The sequence below is a fragment of the Mesoplodon mirus genome (assembly GCF_964341445.2).
Source record: "Mesoplodon mirus genome assembly, chromosome: 1".
Classification (NCBI taxonomy): Eukaryota; Metazoa; Chordata; class Mammalia; order Artiodactyla; family Ziphiidae; genus Mesoplodon; species Mesoplodon mirus.
Window position 1 is genome coordinate 50,635,880 of NC_138976.1, and position 21,722 is coordinate 50,657,601.

The following is a 21,722-nucleotide window of genomic DNA, read 5'->3' on the forward strand; positions in this document are numbered from 1 at the left end:
ACTCACCCTCTGTGATGCCTGCAACAAGTGCTCTCCACAATTTGATGGAGTTTTAGCATTGGTGGAACACCTTTCAGGTACAACCTCCACCCTGCTCAAGCATGACTCTAATTAACACTGGTCTAGTAGCAAGGAGCAGGAATTTTAAAGCTAGATTTAATAAGGAATAAAGAGGTTGTTAATGAATGACATCCTAAAACTCTGCTTCCCTCTGCGAATTTGTTCATTCTCCTCCCTGCAGGCTGGGATTCTTTGTTTCCTCATAGTCTCTGCCCCTAACTCATCTCTCCAGTTGCAGGTGGTACTTGGTTTTGGTTTACTGTGGTGATAGTGGCCCTGTTTCTATAAGAAGTTCCAGTGTCTGATCCCATGGCTAACCTCAGCGTCTTAATAACCAACTACCAAATTTTTGGAGGACAAAGCTGCTTGGCCTGGTTTAGGTTGAGTGTCTACCCACTGGTCTATAAGCTGTTGTGGGATGGTGCCTGTAGTCATCTGTGGTGGGCAGAATAGTGGCCTCCCAAGGAATTCCGTGTCCTAAACCCCAGTATCTTTGAATATGTTATGTAACTAGCAAAAGGGACTTTGCAGATTTCATTAAAACAAATATCTTGAGATATAAAGATTATCCTGGATTATCCAGGTCAGGTCAATATAATCACAAGAGTGCTTATAAAGGAAAGACGGAGGCAAAAGCAGAGTCAGAGAAGGAGATGTGATGATGCAAGCATTTTGGAGTAATGTGGGGCTGTAAACCAATGAACACAGGAAGCCTCTTGGGGCCAGAAAAATCAAGGAAATGGATTCTTCCCTAAAGAGGGAATAAATTTGTAAAACTGTAAGAGAATAAATTTATGTTGTTCTAAGCCACTGAATGTGTGGAAATTTGTTACAGCAGCAATAGAAAACTAATACGTGACCCCTTTTGGAATATAGGGGCAGTTGCTGGAGGAAGGCTACCCTCCTCTGTGGTCCCAAGACCTCAGAGAAATCAAAAGTAGCTTCTCAAAGTTTAGGGACCTCTTGCCTTACATTTTCTAGCTTTTTTCTGCCTCTGAGTAGGCTGAATGAATAACCACTAGGTTCCTCTTACATGTCAGTAGAAGCTGTCTTTATTTCCTGAGGGTAGTAATAATAACTACTTCATGGGAATTTTTGTGAGTATTAACTTAGATAATACCATATGTATTGTTACTTATGTGTGTAAAGTTACTGATAACAATGTCTGGCACAGAGTAAATGCCAATTATTATGAACCCTACCGATAAGATGTACAACCTTGATGGTTGTCACTGAGACAAATAACTAGACTGAATGAAGTTGAAAGACTTGTTGCCCAATTTTCATGGCTCAAAAAATTTTCTGTGTGGCACTTATTTAGGCTTTACAACAACAGGGTAGGATGTATTATCTCCAACTTATAGGTGAGAAAACTGAGTCTCAGAGAATGTAAATAACTTATCCAAAAGTGGGAATGTCAAAGCTAGAATTCAAATGTACGTCTTTGTCTTTAACACTAAGTCTGTTTCTAGGTCGTTATGCAGACTCTCAGTGCAGCAAACCACTAGTCTCCAGAGCACTGCCCCCATTTCTAATGCATGATATTTTAGAAGGTGGTAATGATATGAAAAATCTTGGTGACATAGTAACATGAAAGCACTGGGTATGTGAACATTGTCAAAGATTCAGTAAGCATGCATATTGCTATGGAGTGAATCGTGTCTCTCTAAACTTCACATGTTGAAGCTCTAACCCCCATTGTGACTATATTTAAAGATAGGACCTGTGAGGAGGTAATAAAGGTTAAATGAGGTCATGAGGTTAGAGCACTAATCCAATAGGGCTGGTGCCCTTATTAAAAAAAAAAAAAAAAAAAGGAAGAGACACCAAAGTTCTCTCTCTCTACCATGTGAGGGCACAGTAAGGAAGCAACTGACTTCAAGCTAGGAAGAGAGTCCTTACCAGGAACCAAATCATGGGACACCTTGATCTTGGGCTTCCCAACCTCCAGAACTGTGAGAAAATATGTTTTTGTTGTCAAGTCCCCCAGTAGACACATGTACAATAGTGGCATCTCCTCTCTTCCTCTTGGTACTGTTATTCTGCTTTATTTTTTTTCCAGCTCTGGGTATTTCAGGATGTGTTCCTATAAATATGAAACGCCATTCTTCATTTCATGTCTAACATACATGCATTCATTCTACCAACATTTTTGGAGAGTAGAACTTGTGTTGCATGATGGAGATGAAAAATCAGGAAGGATAGACCACAGTATTATGGTGGAGCTTCCAGCATAAAAATACAGGATGTGTGTGTGTGTGTGTGTGTGTGGCATGTGTGTGTGTGTATGCGCATGCCTGTGTATGTGTGTGAGTTCATGTGCATGTGTGTGAGATATATGAGTAAGACGTGAAGAGAAGAAAGAGAAAAGGGTGATGAGAGTGGCAGAATCAGTACTATAGATCGAACAGAATACAACAATGTCTCTCATGTCAGTCTTAAGGAAAAACGTAATGCTCTTGGGTGAAGTCAAGGGAGAGAAAGGAATGAGGGCTTTAGAGAAGAGAGTAAGAAGAAAGGTCCATAAAGATGTCTTCTGCTCTTCCAGACAACTTTTTTTCTTAGACTAACACCTGATACCTTAGCTGGTCCTGCAAAAGATGCTTTAACATTCTAGTGCTTCCGACGGTTGATACAACAGAACTAGAGTCCCTCCCCAATTTTATCCTTGAAACCCCATGTATGGACAGTGATAATTTGAGGAGCAGGGTAAATTTGTGTGTACTTCAAGGAGAACAGATAGAAAAGTTCAGCTATGGAATTTTTCTAGGAGTTAATCTTAACTTTGCAAACAACATATTTGACCAGAGAAAGGCAGTAAAGTATTCTTTGTTCCTTCTTTCCTGAACTACAGATTCTTGTTCCTGTCCCAGGGAAAGCCATGCACTGACTGTCACTAGACTTCCCAAACCTCTCTGCTTCTTTCCATCCTTAATGCCCCTCTGTAGGTTTAGTCCCCCATCACCTAATGCTAAGATAACTGATGCCAATATCCACATTCCTGTCATTCTCGCCAACACCACAGGTATGACCTTGTGACTTGCTGTGTAAAACCTTTCAGTGACTCTCCATTGCCCTCTGTATCAAGTCCAGTGTCCTCAGAGGTCATCAAAGACCCTGTAGGCTTCAGCTATACTAAAGTATTTACAGTTCCCAGAAGTGGCACACTCTTCCTTATCATCAGTTATTTTTCACATGCTGTTCTCTCTGCCTAGAAAGGGCTTCTTCCCCTTTCTTTGCCTGGATAACCCTACATTCAAGTCTTCCCGTAGAATTCAGCCCTCCTGGATAGACTTCCTTGAGTCCACATCAGAGAAGGGAACCCCTGTGTGTTACCAGAGCACCCATAACTCTCAGCACGTTGGATTGGGATTGTCTGTTTAGTTATTTCATATTACTAGAAAGTAGGTGCTAATGGTAGGGACTGCGTATTGTTCATTATTCACTACAGTCTTCATTATGTTCACTCCAACCAACTTCCTTTCTGTGCCTCAAACATATGTCAAACCCTCTGCTGGCTCACTTACGTTCAACCAGAAATATCTATTAAATACCAGGTGTGTGTCTGGAACTGTTTCAGGTGTTAGGGCCTTAGCGGTGAACTCGACAGAAAGTCATTCTTGCCCTTGTGGATCTTCCATTGTTGTGGGGCTGAGGCAGAAAATAAACAGAAGCAATAATGAAAATGTAGAAGATATAGATAAGATAGGGAGTGCTGGTGGCTGGAGAAGGGTGCAGTCTTAACTAAGGTGACCAGTGAAGGCCTCACTGAAAAGGTAACATTTGAGCAGAACATATAAGAGAACTGGACTTGCAGATATTGGGGGAAAATGAAAGCAATCCAGATGGGAAGAGTTCCAGCTTCAAAGTTCATGCTATTATCTCTCTCCTCTAGTAAACAAATAAAATAAACCAACTCATTTTTTAACCCACTGTCCCCTACAGCTACCATTCTACTTCTCATTGCTGGCTTTCATTCTGTATATCGTCTATGTCCTTGACTATGTCTTATATATATTTATTTGTTTGCCTCTTGCCTGTTCCCCTAGTAAATTACAAGCTCCATAAATATAGGGATTTTGTCCATTTTATTCATTGCTATATCACCAGAACCTAGAATAGTGCTTAGGTAATAATAGGCACCTGACAAATAATTTTTAGTGGACAAATTAGTGAATAATAAGTTTTGAAAGGATAAATGAGTTAGAATTCCTGGACTTATTGACACGTTATCATTAAGTATATTTTCTTCTGATTTCGCTTCCATGAAGTCAACTTCTGAAAGACTTGTTTTGGCTTCTGGACTACTATATTTAAAATACAGGGCTACTCTGGTGGCACAGTGGTTGAGGGTCCGCCTGTTGATGTGGGGGACGCAGGTTCATGCCCTGGTCCAGGGGGATCCCGCATGCCGCAGGGCGGCTGGGCCCGTGGGCCATGGCCGCTGGGCCTGTGCGTCCGGAGCCTGTGCTCCACAGCGGGAGAGGCCACAGCAGTGAGAGGCCCACATACCACCAAAAAAAAAAAAAAAACAAAAAACAGTGAAAATGATTCTTTTTTACAAAAAAAAAAAAAATGGCTCTTAACTTCTCTCACTGACTATACTTATGTAAAGAATATTTCAATGTTAGCAAAAAAAAAAAAAGATCAGTCATTCACCATTTATGGATAATGGCCTGAGTTTGATCAGGTGATTTTTTTGTACGAGTGCTGCTGCCTCAAGTATGTGGGAAAGAGAGCTGGATTGTCAAAATATACAACAGTAGCGAGTGCATCTGGCTTTACGCTCAGCTTGAGTCAGGGCACAAATGATGCCATTAAGACACCTTCCTCATACCTAGAGCATGCCAGTTTCCCCTCCAGAGGGCAAAAAGGAAAGCTCTTTCCCAGAAGAACTTATGTCAAACATAAGTCTGATGGAATCAAATCATTGTGGCCAGTGAACTGTTATGCTCAGGGGCTGATGTGAGATAAGCATGGCCCCCAGGGGAAGACAAGGAATAGTCCCCCACAAAGGCTACAGGGGTGCTGTGGAGAAGCTTCCCAATATGTAGAGAAGGAGATGACTACTATGCCCGATCTAATTGTTTCCAATCTTGGCCTTCTATTAGAACCACCTGGGCTGCTTCTTCATCCATAGGATGCCAATTTGAGTAATTTCTGCTTCAGTCACAGTGGAATGAGCTAGAACCAGACTTATTCTCTCACCAGAATCAAATTAAAAAAAGGACAAATACATAAAACAATTGTTTTAAAAAATTAGACAGCATCAGAGAAAGACTGTGCTCCTTAGAGAGGGGAAACAAGTGAGATGAGTCCTATGATTATCCAGAATTTATGCCCAGGGGAACTTTACAGATCATGGTGCAGAAATTACAAGTCCTAGCAGAGCATGAGGGTCTTAAGGTCTTAAAAAGTTGAGAAGACATGGATCAGAGGCTGAAGAAGCTGAGGTTTCTGGAATTTACAGCACAAAGAACTGGAGATAAAAGAGCTATATTAAGAAAAAGCTCCAGGAATTTGCATATACAGTTCCATGAATCTCCTCCTGAAGGATAAACCATGTACACATAGGTTGAGATTCCACAGGCTAGAGAAAAGCCAACCAGGAAGCTCTATTACTGACAGGTCCCAGATTCACAAAGAATTGGGAGAAGTTTCAGTTCTGGCTGGGTGGAGATGAGAGTACTCACTGACCATCCGTGGCATTTAGCAGAGACCCCAAAGAACGGGTCTCTACTACTCACACCTGAGCAGGTAATTCAACTAGTGTGGAATACTACTAGTAGGAGAAGCAGTAGTTCTTAATTTAGTCAGGACTTGATAGAATCCAAAAGCCCATTTTTCCCCCCAGGATACAAGGACGTGAAGCCAGAATTTAAGAGAGAAAAAAATAAAAGAAAATAGTATTGATAACAGCATTGATTAGAGAAGAACCCATTACATATTTTTCTGGTGTCAAATTCTGCAGTCCTGGCAGGTAACACTTCTTCTGTTCTCTACATTTTTAAAAAATATTCTACATTGAATTTGTATTCTCCCTTTCCTGCACCCTGCCTCATCTCTATAAATTATAATTTTACTCTTCCTTTACTTTCTGTCATAAATGCCATAAAGTCATCCTGAGCATCCTTCTAACACCAAACAAACGGGATCACCCCTCCTCTGAACTATTTTATTTGAATGCCCCATGGCTTCCAAACCTTCGTGAGTACAAATGAGAGTATTTTAGTATCATGAAGTAGTAATTTTTCACAGTAATCGTATTTCTTAATCACTGTGAGACACTTCCCCAAGCACACGTGAACCGTATCTCATTTAACCGTGACAACAAACACGTGGGATAGGAACTCTTATTACCCCCCCCACCCCTTTCTCTACTCAGGAAATTGAGGCTTAGAGCGCTGGTAAGTAGCAAAACCGGGAGTTGAACACAAGCAGTTTGGCTCCAGGAAACAAGTTCTTCAGCTCCACAACAGATATATTGTAAGTACTTTGTCTTTTTTTCTTGATTAGAAGCTCCTTGTACACGAAGGCTGTGTCTTTTTCATCTTTGTATGCCCTGCGCTTAATAATAGTGTTTTGTCGGTAGTTGGTTATTGGAAGAAATTTGTTGAATGAATAAATGCATTCATGCATGAAAATTATAAGTATCTTTTGAAAGGCGATGGTGTTACAATTCATACTAGGTATAAATGATGCCTGCAGGGTAGGAGGTATCTTATTGATGTGTTGTTTGGTGTTTTTCTGTTTAGTAAATATCAGTTGTGTTAAATTGCTTTTGATTTTTTTAAGATTATCTATCTTCTGTGCTAAGATTTTGAAACCAAATATACTTTTTTGACACATGAAACAGATTATGTTTTCAGAGCTGGCCAATTTAGGGATCAATAGTCTCATCATTAAACATGAAATTGTTTTATAGAGTAAGATTTGGTAAATTGAGAGAGGAAAATACAGTCATTGAAAAGCAGCCGCCCTCAGCTCCTCTAGAGGGAAAAATGCCAGTTCAAGGGGAATAAGGAAAAAGAAGGAAGACAATTACAGGCAAAACCACAAGCTTAACGGGCTCAATGGTTTTTTTTTATTTCAGAACTCATTTTCGTGCATTTATTTTCCCTTATTTTAAAGCTGAAACTGAATAGGGAATAGCATGGTAATAAAAAATTTTGAAATTGCGAGTTTTTTTCAGTTAAACTACTATGTGGCTTGAACAGAGAAAACCAGGCATCTTTTATATAAAACCTCGGAGTGAGTAGTGGAAGGAGAGTGACGAATTATCCCACGTCCTTTTTGTACCTCGCTTCCCTCCACAGTTAGACTTCTTAACCCCAAACTTTGCGCCCTGAATCTCCCCAGCGTGTCAGAGGGTCTGTGTGGTGAAGTGCAGCAAAGGAACAAAATTTAGTGTACAATTAACAAAGGTTTAGCATGAAAAGGACCAATAAAACACGATTGATCCACTTCTGGTTTGAACAAATGTTGTACAATGAACCGTAAGAAATATTGTTCTTTAGAGAAACTGTACATTTTATGACTTTGTACTTGTCCTTATTTTAGAAGTTCGGGTTTGCACTTAAAGTGTCTCTGTCAAAATTAGAAACAAAGTGAAAAATTAAGAGGCCTTTATGTCTAGTTTCACATTTTAGGGGTTCACTGGGAGGAAGAAGGGCCCAACCTAGAAGCTGCCCAGAGATGACGTTGGTGCTTCACTGCATCAAAGAGCCCGAGTGACTGGAGGCAAAGCTTTCCCAAGGGCCAGTGGGAGTCATACTCAACTGAAAGTCAAAATTGTTAAGGAAGGAGAAATATTCAGCCATAATTCAATGTGATGAATGGGAGCCCTCTATCAGTATACTAGGCGAGAGACAGGGAGCCAAAGAGACAAGGAGACGTGAAACCAGTCAGGAAAGTGCAAGGGGATTAAAGGAGTAGTTCAAGGCTTGCGGCTGAAACCCTTAGCCGAGGTGCCAAGAGCTTACCCTGATGCAGTAGTGCCAGCCACATGTATGGGAGTGGACCAGCCGGCTCAAAGGCGTAAACTAGTCCCAATACTTTGCAAATGTTGCCCCCCTCTGATGGCTTTTTGGATTTCCCAATATTCAAGGTGATCTTTGCTTCCTTTTTACTCTTGAGACATTTATCTCTAATGCTCCAGTGTAATTCAGTATTATTCATCTTTTACCATAGAATGGCTCTAGGAACAGATAACCTGGCTCCAGATCTTAGCCTCAACACTTTTGTAGCTGTGTATCTGTAAGCAAATTATTTAATCTCTCTATGCTTCTATATTTTCATCTCTAAAATGGAGTTGTTAAAAGTTTCCAGATTTCATAACATTTTAAGAAAATTTAATAAGTAAATAAATGTAAAATTCTTAGAATAGTAACATTTAAAATTAATATATTCACTATCATCTTATATTTTACCATAATATCTAGTATAGTGCCTGACACATTTTCAGTGATCTGTGAATATCTAGTGAATTGGTGAATGAAAGGTCGTGAATCCTAAGTTTGTAAAGTACCTGCAAAGGTCAAAATAGTCACCTCTAGCAGGGATAAAAATGAACAATATATATAGGCACCATCCACTTTTTAAAAGTTGTCAGAAGTGTTAATTCCAATCTATGATAGGGCTAGTGGAATATCTTTTACTGCATTTACACAAAGAAAGATTTCTAAAGTTTAAAGAAAGTGTTTTTCCTGGTGATTTTGACATTTTTGACTTTAGGTGAAAGTATAGGCAGAATCATTTCCTGAACAAGTGTGTGCTGACCTACTTAATCACCTCTTGATGCAATGTTACAAGCCAGGGCCAAAAGAAATCTTAATTTTGGGCTGCTGTAGAACCATTCTTGGTTACACCAGGAAGTCAAATCAGTGGAACAATTCTTAACAGAGTTTCAGCGAAGTCCAGTGAATTGTAAGTAGGCAGGTTGGCGCCTGTTGAGGCAGGAAACTGTGCCATAGGTACGTGGTGGGTGTGGTGGTGATTACTGAATGGGGCGGACCCTAGAGTCCACAGAGAAGGAAAAGTAACTCAGCCCCCTGATCTTGATGCTGCTAGTGGGTCTTTGAACCTGTATTCTTATTTTTATTTATTTTTGTCTTTGCTTAAGAACGAGCCAAAAAGTTATTGAAAGAAACAGCATATGGTACCATCACACGTTACCCTTAGGCCTCTGATTCAGTTTTTCCGTATCTTTCCTTCTGAATTCTACAGGTTATTTTGAGTGCGTTTTAGAATTCCTTCAGAAAGTTTTAAGCCGTTGGATTGTTTTAAATGTTGTTACAATGTATCAAAAAAAGGCAGGGAGACTGCATTTGTATCACATTAATTTCAGGTGACCACAAAGTATCTACAGGTGATCCATTCTCTTAGTGTGATGTTCTTCCCAGTAGCTCGCAGTCAGTCTCCCTTACCTTTGACCATTATCTCTTACTCAACCCCACTTAACCAGTTTCTATTGATGCCTCCTTTTCAGTGTCCTCTTGTCTGGAATATTTGTAATAGACTAATTCAGTGACTGTTCTGCCTCTGGTTTCTGGCTCCTTTGGTTGACCTTTCACATTCCTTTGAGAGTTACTTACTAAAACACAGATATGAATGTAACTCTCTCCAGCTTTAAAATTTCTAACTTATCCCTGTTGCCGAGGGAGTAAAATCTAAACACTCCAACCCGTTCCTCAGGGTACCCCAGCACTTGGCTTTCCACGAGCAGCACCGTCCCTCCACCTCATTCTCACCAGTGTTTAACAGTGCACTCAAAAAGTATTCTCCCACATGCCCATGCCAGTCTTCTCTATGCTCTACTGTATTACGGTTGTGCTAACACGCATGAACAATCATATCTAAATTAAGACTCGTGTAAGTGATAGCTTCTACGGCCACCTGGTGGGACCCTAGAACCCCATTAAGACTGCCACCGCTGAGCCTTCTCCAGAATAGAGAGTAGTACATAAGAAGATAAAATAATGCAGAGAAAATGCAAAATGTCTTCCTAAAACACAAATTTTAACCCACAGTAAATAAACAATTAACATTTCATATTTGTGAAAAGTGTAGTAGAATTGCTATCGCCGTTTGAGCTCCTTAGCATTTCTTCCTTGAATGGGGAAAGGCTTATTCCTTTACAGAAGCCATGTGTTTCTGAGACGGCTTCCATATTACACCATATTTCTGCCTCCTTAGCTCCAGGTGGTTGATGTGGTGTGTATCTGACCTAAGCCAGGTGAGTCAGAGCCTTTTCTTGTGATTTTTCAACAATACTGGGACATGAAAGACTGCCTCCTTCATGTATAGAAGGGAAGCGGGGGGCACTTAATGTGATGCAAGTATCTTGCTCTTCCTGTATTTTAATGAAGATCCCCTTTTTGCCTAAATTAGTTTGATCTTGGTTTCTGTCATATGTTCCAAAAAAAGTGCAGGAAAAATATGGATATATTAAGGAATTTGATCCAAACTGTTTTTGAAATTGTAGGATATAAAACTCCAAAGACATTTTGAATTTATAAGAGACCACTCATTTCTTCCTGGATTTCTCAGAATATTGCTTCCACTTTACTATTAGGGATAGTTGTTGTTGTTGGAGCATATTTTTCTCCTAGTGTTATTGAAGTATACTTGACAAATAAAAATTGTGTGTAGTTAAGGTATATAAGTGATGTTTTGATATACATTGTGAAGTTATTACCACATGCCCATCACTTCACACAGTAAGTTTGGTGTGTGTGTGTTGCTAAGATCAATTCTTGTTAGCAAATTTCCATTACATAATACAGTATATTATTAACTAATGTAGCCATGCTGTATATTAGATCTCCAGAATTTACTGATCCTGTCTAACAGAACCTTTGTGCCCTTCAACCAATATCTCCCCATTTCCCCCTGCCCTTAGCCCATGATAACCACCATTCTACTCTTTGCTTTTATGAGTTAGACTATTTTAGATTCCACATAGAAGTGAGATCATGCCGTATTTGTCTTACTGTGTCTGGCTTATTTTACTTAGCATTGTGTCCTCCAGGTTCATCCATGTTGTCAGAAATGGCAAGATGTCCTTCTTTTTGTTAAGGCTGAACAATATTCCACTGTGTGTGTGTACACACATAGATACCTATAGATAAGTATACACACACACACACACACATTTACATAACACATTTTCTTTATCCATTCATGCATTGGTGGACACTTAGATTGTTTCTGTACCTTGGCTGTTGCGAATCCTTCTCACTCGATTTTCAATATAAATAGAGACGGGAAACTGTAATAATTGATTTCCTTTCTAGCTTTAGGAGGGTCACTCAATTTGTCTTTTTTTTTTTTTTCAACAAATGAGACTAATCCTATCTTTTAGTTTATACTGGTACCAAGTAATTTTTAATGAGTTTGTGTTTAAAATATGTACTTCTTTCACTTGTTTTCAAATGAAAAATCATTATACTTATATCTGTTGTACATTAATTAGAAAAATAACTGTGGATAACAATATTAAAGTTCATTGCCAACATTTTTTTCCTCTTAATTATATTCTTAACATCACGCATCCCGATCTTGTTCCCCTACTTGCTATGAGCTCTCTTTTATTTTTTCCCCAAGCAGTCCTGGTGTTCTAAGGCACATTTGACTTTACTTGCGTGATGGTATTGCCTGTTAGTTTTTACAAATAAGAACAAAGTTGTGTCTATACAACTTAGAGCCTATTAGAAGTTACTTCACTTTGTAAAAGCATTATGTATGTATATTATTAATCTTGCCCTCTCTGTCCTTCAACCTTTGTCTGGAACATTGGTGCAGTGTTCCAGTTATTGATGCAATGGATGAGATTTTGTGGGCCCCAGGGCTGATGGGGGAAGTCCCCACCTGAAAACACTGGAAAGATAGGAACTGGAAGATTGAATAACATCAAACACTGTTCAGGGACATGGATGTTCAAAATGGTAGTAAGAGAATCAAGAAGATAGTAGAATCCCGGTGGATTAAAGAGTGATTAATGGGACTGTGCAGCCACAAGCCAGCAATCAGTATGGTGCCTGACAGTTCATTCGTTCATTCATTCAGTAACTACTATTTAATATTATCAAGTACTGTTCCAGGCACTGAACACAGAATAATGAACAAAAGAGGAACAACTTACCTCTCTTTAGGAGCTATCATTAAATACTCAGTGAATAAATGAATGGCTGTAGAAGGATGAAAGAATTAACTGCACATTTGCAGAGTATCAAATTGCAGAGATGAGGGGCATGAGTAGAAGAGGAGGTAAAAGGGTGAAACAGAAAAGACAGAGATTCTGACATTTATCTTTAACAGGACAATCTGGAAATGTGAGTTTGATGAGTGGAGCTTGAGTTTGATGAGTGGAGTCACAGAAAGGTAGTAGATAATTAGCATGATATGTTGTCCATATCACTAGATGTAGGTCAGGGAGTAAATAATTTGGCAGCCAGAATTTGGTGTTTCAGTTTTTCTTCATCTTTTTCACTTACTTTTTAATACAGTAGGTCTGGGGGGGTGTCATCATTCCTTCTAATGAGTGGGCCCCATCACAGAAAATCACTGTAAGCCAGAACTCTCTCTCATCATATTGCACAAGATGGACATTATTTCAGTTGGACTGCACTAGACTACAATCAGCAGAAGCAGTACATTGACATGCTCAGTTCAGCAGATCTTCCCTGCCACCTGGACCAGTAGACAATGATCCTAGTCCCTAGGTTTTTTTTTTTTTCACAACTGATGTAGATTCCCTTTTTTAACGCAGCACATTCCCAGGGAACTGTATTCACTGACAGCTGGGCCATCTTCACACCATGTCAGCAGTCGTCTGAACCATGAGTTTCTGTTCAATGAGTTTGGGTTAGGGGGATCTCCTAGTCAGTTTTCTCTGAACAGAAACTGTCACCTTTTTAATAAAATGTGAAAATATTTACAATCACCATTTTTATACATGTGTGAAGCAGTGTGTTATCCCCTTAAATCAAGCATGAAAATGATGAACTGTCTGAGAATTTAGCAGTTATTCAGGTCTGTCCTCATATATGTCTGTGGGCAGCTTTCTTTTAGCTGTTTTATTGTTTTACTCTTATTTTGCTCTTTGCTCTAATCTTATTACAATAATGTCAGTATTGTATTCTAATATATATATACGTTGCAAGCAAAATAAAGTCAATAGGAAACATATTCAGTTGTATCAAGTGTTTTCAGTTACTGAAGCTTATTTGAAATCATTTTTATTGCCTTTATTTAGCTAAGCAATCAAGTAAAGCAGGAAACATCATTTGTTTTTTATCAGATTTGTAAATAATTAATCCCAAGAAATCCCAGAAGGCTATAAAGAAATTTAAAAGTTTATTTGTATTTTCAAATTAATATTTTTTCTAATGTTCAGATATGAAAATCAATAAAATTTATATCAGAAAAAAGTTCATAAATTAATTATCTAAGAATAAAGGAAATCTGCCCATATGCCCATTAAAACTTGTTTGAAACAAAGAATTAGGTACCGTTTCTGTTATTATTTTTGAGCAAAGGGAACTTTCATTTTAAAATGTACCATAACATTATTTCAGTATTTTAATTCTCTGTGGATTCACCTCAGACATTTACACACTTATAATACGTATGGGGAAATACTGTGCAGATCACTTTTTAAATCACAAAACAAAATTAAAATATTTTCCATTTTATGCCAATTTGCAGTCCAGGTGACAAAATCAGAAAATATTTACAATCACCATTTTTATGCACGTGTGGAGTTTGTTATACCCTTAAATCAAGCATGAAAATGATGAATTATCTGAGAATTTAGCAATTATTCACGTCTGTCCTCATATGTAGGTCTGTGTGCAACTTTCTTTTAGCTGTTTTGTTGTACTCTTATTTTTCTCTTTGAGCCTTTTACTAATTTGTATAGCATTCTGTTATACACACACTTTGCAAACAAAATAAAGGAATGAGGAATAATCTAAATAAAGACTTGTTTCTGAAGCTGGTCCTTTATAAGTATTTACAGTGGAAGTGAAAATTGGAGCTATCCAATTCCTCCTTAATGGGTACTTTGTGAAGGATGGTTCCTTGGCTGTATTGTAACTGCACAGTCAGATTGTTTCCTCTGAAACTCATTCTTAGAGCATGCTTGGGAATTGCTGTATTCCCCTGCCAAGGAGCTCTAAGTGGAAGTAGCAGTTGGAAGGGCAATCCCCTCTTATCTATGCCCAGGTTGGCCCTTCATTGTCACCCCCAGAGGTATCCTAATAGAAGCTTCCCTCCCGCTCATAGCCTTGTCGTTAGACATGCTCTGCTGAGCTCCGAGGTAGTTCTAATCCAATTTTGAAAGAGAAGGAGGAGAGAAACTGAAGGAAAGACAAGTGACATGCTGAGGGAGGAAATGGCTGGGGAGAGGTGAGGCCTGCTTCCTTGTCTTCCAGACTCCCTAACCATCTTGAAGGGCCCTCCTTTCTCTGACTTTCCTTTACTACCTTTTCTCTTACTCAAGTCTCCTCACCAGTACTTCAGAGATTTTGCTTCTGATAGCAACATCTCCTCTGAGGAAATTCCTGTGGATAAACTTGGCAGGAGTGTGAGGCACTTCATTAGAAGCCTTCCCATTGTGTCTGCAGACTGTGAGAAAACCACTGTTGATAAACTACTCAGAATTAAAAAAAGAGACAACCTGAGCTGTCGGGGTTCACAGGAGGGCAGTCTTTCTGTTTCTGAGCTTTTCAGTCACAGAAACTTGATTTTTTTCATTTGCTCCCAGAGTAAGAAGACTTGGAGGGAAATAAGAGTCAAAATAATTAAACTTATCCTGTGTAGTTAGCAAACTAACAAGGCCAATCCATTTAGGTACAATATGTTTGGCCACCTTCAAAGTGCTTGAATCTTCATTATCTAGGCTAATATCTTGGCTGAGTACTTGGGAAACCAGATGTCTAACCAGGAGGTTGCTGGGTGAGCACAGCATTAGGGCAGGGGCATGGATGTGGGGCAGGCAGTTGGACAGTTGTAGTACCCATGCTAGAGTAAAGAACATGAGTTTGGACTCACAGTTCCCTCAATCCAAAGTTTTTGTTCCTCTCAGGACTTCTTTACACTCCCTGAGCTCCAGTTTTCTCATCTAGAAAGTGCTCAGTAAGTTACAGTATAATATAGCATTACCATCATCATCATCATCATCAGGACTATAATTCTTCTAAGCAGCCTGGAGGTACATCCTTGCTCGTGCAAGGAGCTAATTCTTCTTTTTTTTTTTTTTTTAATTTATTTTTGGCTGTGTTGGGTCTCCGTTTCTGTGCGAGGGCTTTCTCTAGTTGCGGTGAGCAGGGGCCGCTCTTCATCGCGGTGCGCGGGCCTCTCACTATCGCGGCCTCTCTTGTTGCGGAGCACAGGCTCCAGACGCGGAGGCTCAGTAGTTGTGGCTCACGGGCCCAGTTGCTCCGCGGCATGTGGGATCCTCCCAGACCAGGGCTCGAACCTGTGTTCCCTGCATTGGCAGGCAGATTCTCAACCGCTGCGCCACCAGGGAAGCCCCAAGAGCTCATTCTTTTAGCAGTTGCTATGCTCAAGTTTACCTGAGGCAGTGGATGTTTATATATATGTGGATATTATATATATATAACATATATATATATACTGGATATTATTGGCTAAGTACTAATAAATTATTCCTGTCTGATCTTCATCTTCCTAGATGCAATGCAAATTAGCAATTTTTTTCCTTTATAATATCCCAGAAAAAACTTTTATAAATTATACTTTCATCTGCCTGAGGTTTGCAAGATGTATTATTTTCACTGGAAAATTTCAAACTCTGTGAACTTCATTTGCAAAGTTGGGATTAAAATGCCTGTGTGATAAAGTGGATGTGGATATTTGGGGATTGAATGAGAACATCTATTTTAAAATGCCTAGTACACTGCCTGGTGCATAGTAGTTTCTTTAACAATGCTAACTGGATCTACTGCATGTTTAAAAAAAACAAACCTAAGTGTCCATCATCAGATGAATGGATAAAGAAGATGTGGCACATACATACAATGGAATATTACTCAGCCATAAAAAGAAATGGAATTGAGCTATTTGTAATGAGGTGGATGGACCTAAGGGTCTGTCATACAGAGTGAAGTAAGTCAGGAAGAGAAAGACAAATACCGTATGCTAACATATATATGGAATTTAAGAAAAAGAAATGTCATGAAGAACCTAGGGGTAAGACAGGAATAAAGACACAGACCTCATAGAGAATGGACTTGAGGATATGGGGAGGGGGAAGGGTAAACTGTGACGTGGTGAGAGAGTGGCATGGACATATATACACTACCAAATGTAAAATAGATAGCTAGTGGGAAGCAGCCGCATAGCACAGGGAGATCAGCTTGGTGCTTTGTGACCACCTAGAGGGGTGGGATAGGGAGAGTGGGAGGGAGACACGAGGGAGGAGATATGGGAACATATGTATATGTATAACTGATTCACTTTGTTATAAAGCATAAACTAACATACCATTGTAAAGCAATTATACTCCAGTAAATATGTAAAAAAAAAAAATCCTTGGAGTGGTTACTCTCACTGAATTATACTGACTCCTGTTAGTTTCTGTTGAAGGGAGTAGCATTTTCTGGACTTGCCTCCAGTTTAGGGAGGATATTGTGTACTTTGAGGCCATCATGTCTGATATTATTGTTCCCCTTAATACATAATTAAGAGGTATGTAAGAGGAAATAGGAGAAAAACCTTTAGACCCAGCAAGCAAGGATAGACTCCCCAAATCTTCTTAGATATTTGTTTCAATAAAGATCTTTTCTATTTTAGTAAATGATTCATTAGAGAGAAGGGATTCAAATCAGTAGTGGTTAGCCATCTGGACATACTACCTTGTATCATCTATTTCCTCAAATGCAGAGTCAATTTTGTCTTTTAATTATAAATAGTTATGTACACTGGCATGTAATTTAAAATTTATTCTGTCATTTCAATGGAGCTTATTTTACAGAAAAAGAAGTAATTCATTTCCACAAACACATATTGGGCATATCCTATGTGCACAAGTTTGATGCTGGAAGCGTAAACAATCTTGTGTTTTAAAAAGACCATTCTGACTGTCAGGTGGACACTGAAGAAAAAAGAGTAGACATAAGGAAATATGACTTGTTAAGGTTGTGTGCAAAGGTGAAAACTAAGAGAGTTTAAGTAGGAACGTATGGGACCCTCTTAGAGGCGTAACTTTTCATGCCTGATCCTTTCATGTTTCATGTGACTTCGGTTTCCTGTTACATCTGGATTCCTGGCTCCAGGTTATTGAATTTGCTGGAAATTGAAGTACAGAGCAACTAGATTCTTATAGTAAATGTATGGTATTATCAAGGTAAACTTGTTTCCCCAAAGTTGGAAACCATTATGTGTCCATGGCTTACATATTTGTCTTAAATGAATCTGAATGCTCTCATAGAGCTTCTCTCCAAATAAATAAGCTACCAATAAATAAAGTACCAATGATGAGAATTTCTGACTGGAATTCACAGAGGAGAATTAAAATTCAATAGCAGTTACAATATACTCATATTTTTCCCTTCTGCCTCCGAACAGCTGGGGAGTCAGTGATTGAAAAATAAAGCAAATTATTTCTAAAGCTTCTCTTAAAAGTAAGAAATGAAACAAGTTGAGTTTTCTGTTTTTGTCTTTCCAGTTTTCTTCATTGGAGAAAAACTGTGTTTCATTCCAACCTAATATTGTGTTCTTCCTTGTAATCCAATATTAGGGCATTATTAGGATGAGATTGTTATCTCTGTAAGTGCAGTTGGAACACATATTGAAAGTCTGTCCGTGTTTGAAAAGGGAATGCTGCAAAGTGGAAATTCATAACCTTTGATTATAAATTGCACAGTATCATTCATTAGAGCACAAAGGCTTTCTTTTCATTATGGAAACACAGGGATTTAATACAGGTAGAAAGTAATTTTGATGCCCAGAAATATAATACTCTGTGCATAAAGCCTGTAAATTTCTCCCCTATCAGAAGAATAATATACAATCTATCCTGTGTCTCTATAAATAAAAACTCACTCATAGGCATGTGTCCAAGCAGCCCAAACAATACAGAAATGGAAACACCATATTTTTTCTTGCAGTTTCTTTACATTTGGATCAGCATGTGTTCATGTTTGATTTATAACCTTTACAAATTGAAATTTGACCTCACAGGAGAGAAGCGAGCTTTATTTTGAGTAGAAAAACAGTGCCTTAGTAGTCTGACCCAAAGTCTCAATTTTTCTTTATGGGTGAAAAAAAATATTGCAAGTAAACAAATAACCATGGTAATAACTAGTAGGCTATATAAATATATTTTAGATAGAAATTTGGGCTTCCTCATCCAATCCCCTGCCTCCCCCTCTTTCTTCTCCACCACCCAAAAAGATACCATCTCCCCAGCTAGAGGCACCTGCTACATAGTGATGATTGTCATAACACTAGAAATAGAATGGGGTGATTAAAGCAAGTTCAAGTCTTGATTCTCCAGTACTGATTTTGGGTCTTGTCTTCTTTCTAGACATTACTCTTCTCGTTTTTAAAAGACAAATAATACTATGAGAATTAAATGAATGTGTATGTGAAGGTGCTTGGTAAAGCTCTTTTCATTGTCTTGTCTCGATCATATTTGCTTTCTTTAATGAAAATTCCTTAACCATGCTCTTCTTTTTTTTCCTTTCCCAGAATATAACATCATTCTGTAATATTGTGTCCCACTACCTAATGTTAATTTAATCCCAACAAATTTAAGTTTAGGCGGGACCAAATAGCATAGCTTTAGTATAGAGGCATAGAGAAGCGCTCTCTCCTCTTAATATTTTAATATTTTAATCATAGATATTTGCATGTTTATTAAAATGTGAAAATTATAGACATTGACAAATTAGGAAGTGAAAATCTCTTGAAGACTACTATGCTACTGTTAAAGAGATAGACTTTTTATATATGTATGATTTTACACTGCATGTCATTTTACAGTTGACTTTTAACATAGAATGACACATGTGTTCATTCAACATGCAGATATTTATTGAACATCAATGATCTAGGCTCTGAGTTACAGCAGTAAATAATCTACACAGGCCTATACTCTATAATTATGTTACTATATATATATATATATATATATTAGAATTACTACCGTTTCCACACATGGAGACCTATCTCCATGTATAGAGATACACTATAGCATATATATGCAACCCTCACAAATGGGCATTCAGGCTGTTTCCAATGCCTGACAATTTGGGGGAAAAAATGTCTTTCTGCACTGATACAAATGTTCACTAAGTGAAATTACTAGGTCTAAATTATTAATATTTCTTATTTTACTAGATATTGCCAGATTGCCTTGTAGGAGGTTGTGCTAATTTAAACTCCCAGAAACAATAAATGTCTTATCATAGGAAACAAACAGTGAGCTCTCTGATTAAATGTTTATAACCTTATTAATAATTTTGAGGACTGTCAGTTATTTATCTTTTCCTCATTGATATTTAGGTGTTTTGTATATTATGGATATTGGTCCTTTGGTTTCTAGTTATACTGAAATTGGTTTCTTCTAAAGTTGTTGCCTGTCAGTTTATGTTGTTTAAGGTAAGCTAATAGGTGATTTTTATTTTTATTTAAAATTATCAGTGTTTTTATGACTTTCAGATTTTGTCATATTTTAAGCATTTCCTACCAGCAAGTTGGATCCACTTAAATTTTCTCCTAGAACATTTTTTTTAAATAAGTTTATTTTTATTTATTTTTGGCTGTGTTGGGTCTTCGTTGCTGCACGTGGGCTTTCTCTAGTTGCGGCGAGCGGGGGCTACTCTTTATTGCGGTGTGCGTGGGCTTCTCATTGCAGTGGCTTCTCGTTGTGGAGCACGGGCTCTAGGTGCTCGGGCTTAAGTAGTTGTGGCACGTGGGTTCAGTAGTTGTGGCTCAGGGGCTCTAGAGTGCAGGATCAGTAGTTGTGGCACACGGGCTTAGTTGCTCCGCGACATGTGGGATCTTCCCGGACCAAGGCTCGAACCCATGTCCCCTTCATTGGCAGGCAGATTCTTAACCACTGTGCCACCAGGGAAGTCCTCTCCTAGAACTTTTGTATTTTCAATGTTTACATTAAAATATTTGATCCACTCTGAATTTTGTGTAAGAAGTAAAGGCTCTAGCTTTATTTGTTTCAAATTGCTTCCTATTGTCCCCTTGACGCTTAGTTAATAGCTATTTTCTACTAAATTAAAATGTCACTTTTATACACATGAAATTCCCACATATTCTTGGGTTTATTTTGGAGCTCTCTCTTCTGTTCCACTGATCTATTTTTTGGCCAGCACCATACTCTGTTAATCAGTTTATGTCTTTATATTAGGTAAGTTTATTAAGCCCTGATTACACTTAAGATTTATCTGTGCATTATTGTATATTTATTCTTCCAAATCAGTTCTAAAAGAAGTTGGTTGGTATTTTTGTGGGAGAGCAGTGTTTCATTTCTAGATTTATGTAGGAAACATTGATAGCTTTACAACATTGAATCATCTGATTCCAGAACAAAATATGTCACTTTCTTCAAGTCCTCATTAGTTCATAATTTCTACAACCTCTGTATTAAGTTTATTCTCAGGAATTTTTGTGGTTTTATGGCCATAAAAATTAGGGTTTTTCATTAAATTTTCTTCTGAGTCATTGTTTAGGATATAAAAAATCTTCAATAAGTTCTCATATTACATTCAAATTGATTTTATTTGGGATTTTATAGTAACAATCATATCAACTTTAAATGATTATAGTTTTTTCTTCTTTTTTTAAATATTCATAGTACTAGTGTCCAACTTTGTCAGTACATCCAGAATAATAATAAATAGCACTGATGATAAAAGTTACCCTTAATTTGGTCTTGACTTTATTTGCAATGCTTCTACAATATCACCATCAAGTCTAAACATCATATTGACCTTTGGTGTTTTATACGTATATTTAGTGTGTATGTAGGTACATGTGTGCATGCATAAATATAAATTCATGTTTAGTTAAGAAAGTATTACATAATCCTCATTTGTAATGGAAATGTTGGATTTCATCAAATACTTCTTAAGCATGTACTAAAGGGATTATATGGTCTTTTTCTATTGATTTATTCCAACAGTCGGTTACAATTATTGATATGCTAATGCTGGAATATCCTTGCTTTTCAGTAATGTCAGACTTGGTCATAATGAATTATTCTCACAATATACTACTGGGTTTTGTTTAGAGTTTTTTTTTTCATTGGTCGTAAAAAGTGAAATTAGTGTAATTTTGTCATTTCGGTGTGTTAACTTTCTCAGGATTTGGTATAAATGTTGCTCTGGATTTGTAAAATAATTAGGAATCTTCCTTTATTTTGTTGTATTTTGTTATATTCTGAGATACATTAAATATCATAGGAATTATGTGTTTTTTAAGAATAAAATAATTTAATTTTGAAATCAAGTTTGGCACTACTTCAGAAAGTATCTCTTTGAAGATGTTGTTAATATCCTCCATGATTATTGACCTGTTAGTATTTTTATCACTTCTTAAGTAAGTTTTGGTAGTTTGTCTTCCTAGAAAATCAATCATTTTATCTAGGTTTTCAAACATTTAATTTCCTCTATAACTGC